This window comes from Galeopterus variegatus, unplaced genomic scaffold (assembly GCF_000696425.1).
Source record: "Galeopterus variegatus unplaced genomic scaffold, G_variegatus-3.0.2 Scaffold2536, whole genome shotgun sequence".
NCBI lineage: Eukaryota > Metazoa > Chordata > Mammalia > Dermoptera > Cynocephalidae > Galeopterus > Galeopterus variegatus.
This window is the reverse complement of record NW_007728647.1, coordinates 145,737-159,432: the sequence shown is the minus strand read 5'-3', so window position 1 is coordinate 159,432 and position 13,696 is coordinate 145,737. Positions and strand designations below refer to the sequence as shown.

The following is a 13,696-nucleotide window of genomic DNA, read 5'->3' as shown; positions in this document are numbered from 1 at the left end:
GAATGCTATGTTCTGACTTATTGTCTAAGACTTGGAAAGTTCTCTGTGCCCTCTAGTTTGGTCTGGGAACATAGGATCTGACCTTGCCATTGCTCTTTCCCTGTGAGTCTTGTCCTATCATGCTTCATGTCTCTTGGTGGCCATGGAAGCCTCTTGGCTTGGCTGTCCCCACATGAGCATGTTTTGCTAAAAGAGAAGCTAAGCACTAGTTCCCCACATCATTATGTAGGACACTTCCTCTGGGCACCTGTCAGTCATTCCATGTTTGGACCTGAGATTTCTAAGTTCTATCTCTCCTATCATTCATCAAATTTTGAAAACCCAACATTTTATCCAGAAATTACATTTAATGAACTGAACTACTTTGATTACACCTTTTAGATTTAAGCTGTGCTTTATTGGTCTGTGTTTGAGGAATGTATATGTTTACTTATGGGGTATGCTAATCCTCAAATATGGCACCTTGGCATTTGAACAAACAGCAGAAGCAAGAAGGCCACTCTCACCTTTCCCTATTCTACCCTGAAGCAAGTCATCAGATCCTTCTTTGAGAGGTGCCCTCCCTATACCGGGAGGAAAGGAGCATCCTTATCTCTGAAGACACCATCAGATCACACCCCTTTCGTTGGACCATACTTCTCCATGGCTACTCACTTCTTCATTAAACCTACTGTGAAAAAATACATAAGTTTACCTGTGCCAAAAGACAAAATTACAACAAACTTAGTTTTAAGACCTGAATTGGCTTTTGTCTGTGATTCTGGGATCAGGCAGCCCTCATTGTATTAAATAGAGTGGTTCAATGAGATGAGCAGAGGCAGTTGGCTCTATAGACAGAAAAGAGCTGAGGAAAACAGAGACAGAGAACAAAAGCAGATTGGTCGTTTCAAAGCTACTTTTCTTGTAAAGGTTGAAGCAGAGTGGACTTCCTGATCATGCCAACTGAAGCTGACCTGCTTGGGGATTTGGCTGTTATCTCTCTCCTGATTTCTTGGAAGGTCAGATAAACAACTTAGTGTTGGCTCGGTGGTGTGGAGCGTCAGCATTAGTAACTCTAGTTTGGTTTCGTCTGTTGGTCATAGTGTGAGAGCTTGGTCCAAACCAATAGCCTGTTGTTAGTTTTCTTTAATGATTACCCCCTTTTGGTCACTCTCACCTAGGTGAGAAAAACCTTAGGGTGTTGGTGCTGTTCTCAGTCACCATCACTTTGAATTTTTAGTCTCAACACATCATTCATAGGTCACGGTGTCCTCATTATCAGTATTTCTTGGAGTTCCCATCATTCCAGCTGCAGAGAGATCATTTAGCATTCAACACATGGCTGCACGTAGACATTTAACACTTTTTGAGAGGATATAGTGCACCAGGGAGACCACAATTATGAGTATCAGGAAGATAATACCAAGAGTTTGGAGTATGACCAAATCAACCAAAATCAAATAGATCAAAGAGTGAGCCAGACAGGGAATTTACCCATGTTAACCAAGCAGCCTATTTATTCTATTTATCCACATGCAACAAGAAGTGCCAGCTACTGCACAGACCCCTTCTCGTTCAGCTAGTAGGTAATCTAGCATTCCATGACTGGGTTGACTTAGAGCAAGAAGTGAGAACAGGTGGGTCTAGAAGTCTTACTCTATAAAAATGATCACTAGTTGAACAACTGAGTTAGGGGTGTTGCTAAAGTTATGTACTGGGGGGACTAAAAGATCCCTTAGGTCATGTGAAGAGCTGGGTTTTGCATGACAGATTCAACACTTCGTCAAGTTGCCTATAGAAATTCCAACTACAGCATTATCCTGCCAAGTGAAAAAGGTAGGCATAAGCAAGGAAAAGTTAACAGTGGAAAGAATCTCATATGATAGGGAGTCTTGTTCTGATGTCCTGGGAAAAGCTGTCCACAGCACGAAGTCATCAACTTCTTGTCTTGGTTTGCAGTTCGAATGTCTCCGGTTATGGCACTGGGTGTTTTGGTGAACTCTCTGTGTGGCCCTCACATCAGGCATGAAATGTGTCTTTCGACATTTACATCAAATGTCCAGCTTTAGCTTATTAGACTTCAGGAACAGAATAGTTCTTATTCTCAGTTAGAGATTTGTAGCCAGATATTTGAGGAAAGTAGAAGAATTCAGGATCTGGTCCATTTTACATTAATATAATAAAAACTAAAAACCAATGAACAGGACTACAATCTAATAACAGGTACACTAAAGTTTTTCTTCTGAAACATAACTTTTCTCTCTACAGTTACCCCCATTTCTACCAAAGATAATTCTGGAAGGATCAGGTAGGGAGAAAAAGTAAATGTTTCAATTTTTGGTCATAAAAGTATACTTTACCAAAGTGCTGTCAGCTATAGATAGCTTAAAAGAAAAAAGTTCCCTTTATTCTGAAAGCAAAACATTTAATGAAACAGCAAAATTTCAAGTAAAGAGTCATTAAAAACCCTTAATTTTTTATCAGTTCATTTAGTCTCAGGTAATTAATTCTTGTGCTTGATCTCAGTTAGGAGTTTCATGAATCCATAAGTTTTCTTCATTAGAGTTCTGCAAATTCTTACCCAGTTGAATCGTATGATCTTGAAGTTATTAGGGACCTGTATTTTTCAGAATCTTTTCTATCTTTTCCATGGATCCCCTTGAAGACATAACAATTTAGGGCAATAGTTGCTTGCAAAAAACTTTCAGAAAAGCATCAGAATGAAGCAATTAACAGTGGACGACAAGACTTAAAATTGCCATGGTTAAAGGCCTGATGAGAGTTTGTTATAATAATGATGCAATTGACAAGGAAATTTGGTTATTTCTGTGGCATAAAACAATTTAACATAATAGTCGAAATTATGGCTGATAACATATCAGGTTTCTAGAAATTTTTTACAAGTTTTGGAACACTCATAATAATATGCCCATAAATATAACATACAGAAGGCTTAGCATCACTTATTACATGATAATGCTTCCCATATAATTTAACATATCATATAGGCCTAAGTAGTTTGCTGTCTCTTTACAAGGTGAGAGACACATTCTTTGAGGTTTTACAGGGCCCAACTAGAAAATCCTAATGTTAATTTGAGGCCCAAAAGACTTAATTTAGAATTTAATTTTGAGAAGTTTGTCAAAAATGTCAAAAGGTTAAAAACACTTCTCTTGGTTGTCTACTTAATCAGAGTAACAATAAAAAATTTTAAAGGCAAATACAGAAAGTGACGTAGTTGTGAACAAAAACTTGGCTCTTTTAATACTGGAAAGACTTAATGTTTTTAAAAAAAGTAATCACAGACCTAACAAAATACAGTACAAAGCATAAGAAATTATCTTGATAAAACACAAAATTTCTGTTTCCTTGGTTAGTTACCTAAAAGATAAAGAAAAACCTTTCACTATTTCCTACTGAGAGCAAATCAATTCTTCAAGAAAACCTTGGTTGTTTTAACACAGGGGAACAAATTGCAGTTTTGCATCAGTGTATCTTTGATATTAAAGCTAAATTTTTAGAAAAAGTTATAGATAATTCCATTCAAATCTTAGCCAGCTTGATCACATATAAAATTCCTTTCACAAGATTCATCTTTCACAAACCTCTAAAACTTCCTTCTTCATCCAGTTCTCTCATTCTCCTGTACTTACCCTCTTCTCATTTTGTAACAGAGTTATTTTACATTAGAGCAATAATTACTCTCTTTTCCTTTTGAAACACATCCTTATATCTTATAACTTCCTCAATAAAGCATGCCTTACTTCTCTTGCATACAGGGTTGTTTTCTGTATTATTTCTAATTTTAATTGCCATATATTAATTAGAAATTTTAACTCAGTAATCTTAATTTCTAGTGAAAACTAGCAGGCATTGTAAACTGTATTATATTAACATTCACCATTTCATAATTTCTAAAAACATGTGTTTCCTCAATTTTTCATGTTTATTAACAGATTCAAGTATGTTTAGATTATCTGTACTGTATAAAACAAGATGCCGAAATGCATAGACCTTAAACTTATGTCAGCAATTAATGTTCCAGTATTTTAACTTACTTAGAAATGACTCAGACATTTCATAAATATCTGTTACTTGATTTAACATAACGTGACCTAAGATTTCAAGTGATTAAAAAAAGATTTTTGAAACTATGTCAATTTTATCTTGATAAACCTTTATCCCATCCACATTCACCTAATTTACTCATTCTTAACAATTATGCATGAATTGCTCCTTAAGCAAAACTAGCCATTGAAGGAGTTCAGGAAATGCCACCCCAAAATTGGATGCTTTGGTATAATGATCCTTTCTAGCTGAAGACATTTGAAAAATAACAAATGTAGGGAGAGGCTTTCTTTGGACTCCCCTATCTGCCCAAAGACAGATCCTCCAGAGGAACTCAACTGTCATCAATCCCCTGCCCTACACCATCATCTTATATTATTTTATTTTTGGTTGACAAACTAGGCTAATATCAAAAACATCACCGAAGCAAAGAAACTAAAAAGTTGAACATGGTCCACCTGCCCCGCCCCCCTTTTGCTTCCATGATAGACATGCATTAAGCAATTTACTTTCATCATGCATTCTGCTCCTAGATTGAATTTATAGCTTCGTGACCTTTTATATATCTAGGAGATAACAAGCCTGTTTGACTAGTAAATGTAGGTTAAAAAAAAGATGTATGCTTGCATCATAAATAATGCTGACAATTCTGAAGACATTCCTTTTTTTATTTTACCAACAATTTAAAAAATAGCTTTACTTACCAAAGATTATCTTAAGTCACATGAACTAAAGGCATCGAGTTTCTCCTTTTCTGAGAGAGTACTTGATTTAAGCACTTTCTTTTTTTCAAGCCAATTAAATAGAATTTTTTTTTTCCTTTTTGTCTTTTTCCGTGTCCGGCAACGGATTGCAACCCTCAGTGTCAAGGCATCGAGTTTCTCCTTTTCTGAGAGAGTACTTGATTTAAGCACTTTCTTTTTTTCAAGCCAATTAAATAGAATTTTTAATAAATTTTGGCAACATTATCCAGCGGTAGAAAAATATCACATACACATAACAGGCATATCCACATAGACATACACAAACACAGACAGAAGCAGCTTTAATTAAGATTTTTCATTTGCCAGTTTCCAAATATAGAGGTCTCTCCTTATCCACGGTTTCGCTTTTAGTGGTTTCACTTACCTGCAGCCAACCGCAGTCTGAAAATATTACATCACTACTCTTGCACTTTGGGGCCATTATTAAGTAAAATGGGGGTTACTTGAACACAAGCACTGTAACATCACAACAGTTGATCTGATAACTGAGATGGCTACGAAGTGACAAATGGCAATCTGGTTTGGATGGAGCAGGACTGCGCAAATTTCATTATGCTACTCAGAACAGTGCACAATTTAAAAGGTATGAATTGTTCATTTCTGGAATTTTAATATTTTTGAACCATGGTTGACTGTGGGTAACTGAAACCACAGAAATCAAAACTACAGATAAAGGGGGATTACTGTACAGGAAAAAACATAGTGTATATAGGGCTGGGTACTAGCTTCAGTTTCAGGCATCCACGGGGGTCTTGGAACTTACTCCCCATGGATAAGAGGGGATTACTGTATGTTATTCTATTCTAGGGCCAAGATAATACTGCTTGGTTAATGTGAGTGGTATAGGGTAAAACCATAGGACAACTAATCAACAAATATTTGAAAATCTCTATTATGTGAGCTACAAACCTTACTTTAGTTAATGGTTCACCACAAAACTCTGTAATAGAACTTGGGCAGTTTTCTGAGCAGGAATTAAAAATGGGCCAAAATCAAGAAGGTAGAGACTTCATTTGAATTAATCAATTGTTGAAAAATGGGCTTGATTTTCAGAAGGCAATATGGTTTTTATGGTCTTCTTAACATTGTCATTACAATAACTGCATATAGTATTTTGTGTATAGTATTTTGTATATATATAGTAATATGGGTAAAAATTATTACTAATCTAATTTTTAGAGGTTATTAAAATAACAGGAGCTTCTTACTGTCAAACTCTTCCTAGTCTCTCTAGCAATTTGCTTATGCCCCAAAGATTTGAGTTATAGACCACTAATACCTAACTGAGATAACTCTTGGTTATACATGTAAGTCCAAAGTTTAAAAAGGCTATATACATCTATATTTCTGTAGTAGATTGAATTATGTCCCTCAAAAACTCAATGAAGCTTGAATTGTGTCCACTACGTTTTATGTATTAGAAACTTGGCCCCCACTGTGACTATTAAGAGGGTGGGAAATCCTATTACAGTAATTGAAAGGTGGATCCTTGAAGAGGTGATTGGGTTGTAGGACCATATAGTAGTGAATGGATTAAAAATGGTAGTCAGGGGTGTGGTTCTGAGGGCTTTAAAAGAAGAGAAAGGAGAGTCTCTTCCTCTCTCTGCTTCCACCATCTTGCAATGTGAGACCCCTGGGTCACTGTTGCCACCACCAGATGTGTTCCTTAGTCTGTAGACTTCACAGCCTCGGAAACTGTAAGCAATAAATTTCATTTTCTTTATAAATCACCCAAGTTTTGTGTATTTTGTTATAAGCAACAGAAATGGAGTAAGATAATTTCCATTTATTTTTTTTTGACTTTTTTGGATTTTGAATCTCATTCTTTGACAATGGATAAAATCACACTTTTTAATTTAATTTGCTGGGAATTTCAGATCATGCCAACCAAATGAAACACAAGCACTGTGTTTCACACAGTGAAAAAAAAGCCAATATTCTTTAGCTCAGCAAACTCTGATGACAGTTTACAAATCAGTTCCTAGCATTTTAACCACAAGAAGGAGAGTTTGTTAGCCTGTTATATTTGCTTTAAATGTTGAACTGTGGCTTCTATTACAAACAAAAATTATGAAACACACTCATCCACTGTCATAAACTTCTGACTATTAAAAACAAGTATATAATAAAATGTTTTACTCTGAAGCTTAGGTTTAAAACCAGGTGTGAAGGCAGAGAGGCTTGCTAATGTTGAACACAAGTCTTCCATCACAGGGACAATTTGTAGTGTATGATGGATGAGGGTGATATTTTAAAAGTTTTGTCTACTTTCTCCTTTGCAAGAAATAGAATCAGAATTACTTGAGAATCTGTCCAGTGTTCTCTTTACTGTATCAATTATTTGACTCTGGAGGGAAGTCACAGCATCTTTAACACCTAGTCGAGTGACTTAAATAAGGGGCATGGAAGCCCTGCTAAAGGTGGTGGCTGTAGAGAGTGGCTGCAGAGAGTGGTAGGGTCCCCATTTTAATTACAGGGCTTAATCATCAACTGTGCCTTCTGAATGTTTTTCTACTCATTGCATCTCATCCCTGAGGACGGCAGAGAAGGTGAAATGCGGGCAGCTGTGGTGAGATATCTGGCGTGAGAGAAGCTTCCCCTCCACCCACACACCCTTGCCCGGTGTGGGCTGAGTTCCGGCTGGCTGGCTTTTCCTAACCTCCAGGCTGACTCACCCTGTGCTCGTAACCTAGTCATATCCCCTGTCTCTCCATTATTTGCTCCTCAGGCAGGGCTGGCCCCGGGCTCACCGGTACTGGGATGGCACCACAGTCTTCTTGGGGTCTTCCCACACTGGAATTAGAAGAGCCCTTTGTGGACATCCCCTCAGCCCCTTGTTTTGCTGATGATGGAATTGAGGCCCAGGGAGAACGTCCTGTGGTCATGTCCAAGTGGGTACAGACTTTCTGTCTTCCAGATGTGTCCTTCCTACCCCACCAGGCTCATTCTGCTCCTTACCTATAATTCTCCCTCCTAGAGACCCATCCCTTTGGAATTACTGGAGTCCTATTCAAGTCAAATACCCTTTGGGAGAGGTGCCATCTTGGCCAATCTGAATGCAAAATTGTCAGACACCTATCTCATTAGGGAACATGGCTGTAAGTCAGGTTGCTGAGGGTGTGGGACTTTGGTTGAGTGAGAGATGACAAGATTCCCTCTGGGGCATGAGGATCTGGCCTGTGTCACTCTGTAGATGATGGGCTGAGGGTCTGCGGGGTGAGGAGGAAAGGGGCAAACTGGAAGTTGTCCATCTGCCTACGTCACTGTTTCTTCTGTGATTTTCTTCAGATGTGTCCATCCAAATCTGCTCTTCCACCAGTACCTACTGTCAGCTTTCACCATTTGAAATTCTGTTCTGTGCATCTCAAGAGCATTTAGAGGACTGTCTTATCTCTGACTAGATTTAGCTTTGAGCTTCTTGGCTGAGAGCTGCTCCATGGAGACAAAACATTATTATTGGTACCTTCGAATCATTAAGATTTCCAGCTATATTAGCCTATATTAGCCTCTTCTGTCCTGCAATATTTTTGTTACCCAAATGGAGGAAAATTGACTTATAATTCTGGATGGTGTCAAATTGTGACAACTCCGTCAGGATTTAGGTGGAACTAAATTTATTTATAAATAGTTTAAATTCTGAATGGTCCTAAATGACTTTCATATATATTTTTCTTTACTTCAAAAGATCAGTAAGTAAGCTATAATTTTACGCTCTTCTCTCAGAGTTTTTCAAAGAAAACTCTATTAGTGGGAGCCACCAGGTACAGGTAGTGAATGAAAAATAGGAATTTTTGGAAATATAGAGCTTTAATATTAAGGATCAATGACTATGTTTTAAATTAAAGATCGAACTTTAGCTGGAAATAGCATCTGAATTCCCTTCAGCAATGTTATTCACTGATAGGTTCTTATGCTAGAGAGGCTCACTATCAGTATTCTAAGTGAATCTTAATTCAAATTACTTTAAAAATTTCCCAAATAGGTTCTATGAGATGCCATAGGTTATTCTGCAAAAGGAAATACTAGCCATGGATTTTTTTTTTTTGCCCTCTAAATTGTATTTAAAAATTATATGTAAGAAGACTACTTAACACATATGACATTCCATCCATTAGTGACACTGAAACAGCCTTTTATTGGCTTACTGTCGATTTGACATAAGCGCTCTTTTTGAAGACCACTGATCTATGCTATGTATCATGTCCCTCAGTGTCAACATATATTAATCATGCTATTTCATGCACTTAAGGTTCTAAACAATTATGTTACACAAACCCACTTTTCAAGATCTATAGCTGACTGAGGAAGATTAAACAGAAGAGTGGGATATTGTGATACTCAAATTATGTCTAATATAAGTGAGCTGAAATAGGAATACTTTAAAGAAAATGTTAATAATCACAGTCTTTGGTTTCTATATATATAAAAATTATTCAAGATAACAATACATTTTAAGGCAGCCTAATTCATGATTACTCGAGTATTATAACACCAGCAGTTCACATCTCTCCCTTTGCTACAGTGCACTTGTAAGGAATAGGATTTCTCATATTACACTGCTGTGAAAACAAAATGTGTGAAGTTGGAGTTTTCCATAGTTGTTGAGATCCTGGGATTTAGTATAGCAAGATAAGTTCAAATCCAGATTCCAGCTACTTACTCTCAATTTCAGCAAGTTATTAAGCCTCAGTAAGCTTTTGTTTTCTTATTTATGGGGTGAAAAAATCAGAAGTAGATACCTCAAAGGATTATTTTGAGGGTGAAATATAAACTGTTGAGCGCAGTATCTGGTATGTAGTAAATGACCAGTTCAGATTAGCTATTTTTATTTGCTATTCTTTATGCTGCATCTTATATCAAGACTGAATTTAGCAAAATCATTCTTTCCAGCAGCATATTAAAAAACAAAAAAATTATTTTCCTATTTATTTTTTGCTCTAATAAAACATTTACAAATGTCAATTAAATTTGGGATTATTTTTTGTGACAACTCAAGTTAGTATGTTACCTTAGCTCCTGTTAGTTTTTAAAAGTGTTTTTTGGTCAAATAAGCTTGGAAAGTGGTGAGATAGCTATTTATCTATTTTAAGATGAAAAAAATTACTAAATACACTAATAAAAGGATTGAAATGACTTTTCTATGCGGGTATGTGCCACAATTGATTTAAGCAATCTTATCTAGGTGGACATTTAAGATGTTTCTCACTTTTTGTTATTACAAATAGTGCAGAACATGCATAATTGGTAGAAAATAAAATAAAAAAATCATATTGGTTTAATACCCCTTTTGAACGACTGTAGAATCGATCCCCAAACTCAAAGACATAGGAAGTGTGACTCATACGTTGTTACTGGGAATGTAAAACGGTGCAGCTACTGTGGAAAAGAGTTTGGTGGTTCCTCAGTAAATTAAACATAGAATTACCACATGACCCAGCAATTCCACTCCTAGGTGTGTACCCAGGAGAACTGAAAACAGATGTTTAAACAAAAACTTGTATGTGAATGTTCATAGCAGCACTATTCACAGTAGCCAAAAGGTGGAAACAACTCAAACATTCATCAAGGGATGAACCAATAAACAAACTGTGGTATAGTCACACAATGAAATATCATCCAGCCATAAAAAGGAAAGAAGAAGTGACACGTGCTACAACATAGATGAACCTTGAAAACATTATGCTGTATGAAAGAAACTGGGTACAAAAGCTCATATATTGTAAGATTGCATTTATATGACATATCCAAAATAGGAAAATCCATAGAGACAGAAAGCAGATGGGTGGTTGTCTTGGGCTGAATGAGGCAAAAGAGGAAAGTCTGCTTAATGAGTACCAGTCTCCTTTTGGGGTGATAAAAATATTTGGGAACTTGATAGTAGTAATGGTTGCACAGCACTGTGAATGTACTAAATAACACTGAATTGTACACTTTAAAATGGTTAAAATGATAAATTTTTACGTTATGTGTATTTCAAACAATAAAAAAATAGAAAATTCCTCTATGGTGCCCCTGCAATACTAACACATGTGTAAAAAACCTTCAGCTGGAAATGTGTTTTCATGTAATTTGTCCTGTTCATCCAGTGGTCATCTCACCAAATTGCATTTGTCCAAATTATTTCCTATGAGGATCTCCTTTTCAGGGAATGGTGTTAGGCATTTTTGCCCTAACCTCCTGGACTGGACTTAGTTGAAAGGCATTTTGATGAAAATAATAAATCTGCAGTTTAGGCGAGGCACTATCAAAGAAATCCATTTACAGGCAGACATCTCTGTTCACACTCTTAGTTTTATTCCCTCTTTTCAATTTTTCTTTCCCTTCTCCCTCTACATTTTCCCCTTAACTGTTGCTTATATTTCAGGCTTTCCAGGAATATGCAAGAACATTCTCTTGGTGCACTGAGAATTTGGGGTGAATGGTGTTCTTGTCTCATTTTTAGATTGAAACAATCCAGTCCGTTGACAAATTGGGCTCCCATAAAGCATTTTCTGTGTTTGGATTCATGTCAATATATGTATTATGAACACAACTTTGTTCTTAAAAAAAAGTCAAGGAAATGCCTGTATTTTTCATCTATTTCTGGTCAATTCTTTTCACAATTTACTGTCAGAGAGCTTTAGAAGAAACATGTTTACCACTTTTTAAACTTTTTGTCAAAAGTGATTTTTAAAAAGCCAACATAATTGATATCTAATGTGAGCGAGTATGAGAACTAGGAACATTGGACTGGAATTAAAAAAAAAATCCTTTTATTTACCAACAAAGAAGTAATTTTTTTTATCAAAGTGAAATTTACAAAACATTTTAAAGCACGCAATTCACTGGCATTTAGTGCATTCATAGTGCCAGGCGACCCCCACCTCTCTGTAGTTTGAAACTTTTTCATCACCCCAGCAGAACAGCCTATACCCATTAAGTAATCATGCCCCATTTGCCTTTTCCTCCATCCTCCGGGAGCCACTAATCTGCTTTCTGCCTCTATGGATTTGCCCGTTTTGGATATTTCATGTAAAAGGAATCGTACAGTATGTGGCCTTTTGGACACGGCTTCTTTCACTTAGCATAATGTTTCAGGTTCATCTATGTTGTAGCATGTGTCAGTACTTCATTATTTTTTATGGCTGGATAATATTTCATTGTGCGACTATACCACAGTTTATTTATCTATCGATCCCTTGATGGATATTTGAGTTGTTTTCACCAAAGCAGAAACCTCAGAGTCTCTGGACTCTAAGTCTCCTACCCCAGAAACTTTCCTGTGAGCCAAAAGTGCATGAAGTGCTGGCGTGTGACCATCTCCTGAGAAAGGCCACAGGCTGCAAGAGTCTCACCCCTGGACTTAGGCAGCAGGAGGAGGGACTCTGTTCTGGAAGGCAAGGCATAGGCCTGGGTTCTGAGGACAGGGAGGGAGGGAGGGACTAGCACCACGAACCTTGGAGCTTGGGAAACTTGATGCAGTCTGGGGTAGCAGGCAAATGAAAAAGGGAGCTGTCAGCCTGGAGTCCAAAGAGGGTAGGGTTGGAGGAGTGGGTAATTTCTGCACCCCTGTGAAGGGGCAAGTAGGGGAGGCCTTGGGGATCTCAGAGAATGGGACAGCCCCAGAGTGGCCATCTCAAATACCTCTCACACCACCTCCTTGGTCCTGGCTGAGCACTGATTTGGTTCGCCATGTCCCAGCCTTCCTCAGACCGAACTGGCTCCTGCTTCATCACAGCCAGCTCTCTCCTGTGTGCTCATCTTGCCTCATCCCCCACTAGGTCCTTCTTGTTCCCCATTAGGGTGACAGGCACATGAGGGCAGAAGTGCTTCCCCTTCCATGTCCACTTCTCAGGAAAGTTTTCCAGGCTGTCGGGGCTGTCAATGGGGAAGCATGTGAGGATGAAGTCAGTGTCCGGGCAGGAGAGAGGCCTCAGGTGGTCACAGTCTTCTACCCTTCTGTGTCCCACAGAGCCACCTCCACCTGCTTGCCATCCCCTCAATGTCTGCATGCGATACGGTTATCAGAAACAGAGGGAATAAAGAGCTGTGGAAACTGATCCTTGCTGAAGACGAGGAGGAGGCAGGTCTTTGCTTAGGCACCATGCGCCGCAGTTCAGCTTTGGGATTGCAGCCCGGGTGATGGCTCTGGTGCCTCCAGCTGCGCCGCAGGTACCCAAGGCTGAGACCGATAGGCCACTGGAATTTTGATAAGGGTTGCATTTAATCTGTACATTGCTTTGGGGAGTATTGCTATCTTAACAATATTAAGTCTTTCTATCCACGAACACCGATGCCTTTTCATTTATTCAGGTCTTCTTTAATTTCTTTCAGTAATATTGTGTTTTCTGTGTACAAGTCTTTCACCTCCTTGGTTAACTTTATTGCTAGGTTTTTAATCTTTTGGATGTTATTGTAAATAGAATTATTTTCCCAATTTCCCTTTTGGATTGTTCATTGCTGATGTATAAAAACACAGCTTATGTTTGTGTGTCGGTCTTGTACCCTGCAACTTTGCTTAATTTGTTTACAAACTCTTGTAGTTGTTTCACAGATTCTTTGGGATTTTCTAAATATAGAATCATGTCATCTGTACATTAATATAATTTTATTTATTCCTTTCCAATGTGGATGGCTTTTATTTATTTATTTTTTTCTTGATAAATTGGTCCGGCTAGGACTTCCAGTATAATGTTTAATAACAGTGGTGAGAATGGAAATGAGATGGGGATGTTTGTTTCCACCATTGTTATTCAACACTTTACTGAAAGTAATAGATTTTGCAGACCTTTTTTTTTTTTTTAAAGATGACTGGTAAGTGTGGAGGATACTAACATTTATAAAGCAATTGTATTTCACAGGGCCTAACTTCCAAGGTCCTGTAGTTTCAGGTATAGACTAACTTT

The 13,696-nt window shown here is 37.7% G+C and overlaps 1 pseudogene; it reads right to left on the bottom strand.

Annotated features, from left to right (window-relative positions):
• Positions 1-12,305: 12,305 nt before the first annotated feature.
• LOC103598220 lies at positions 12,306-12,884 on the bottom strand (annotated as a pseudogene).
• Between the last annotated feature and the right edge of the window lie 812 nt (positions 12,885-13,696).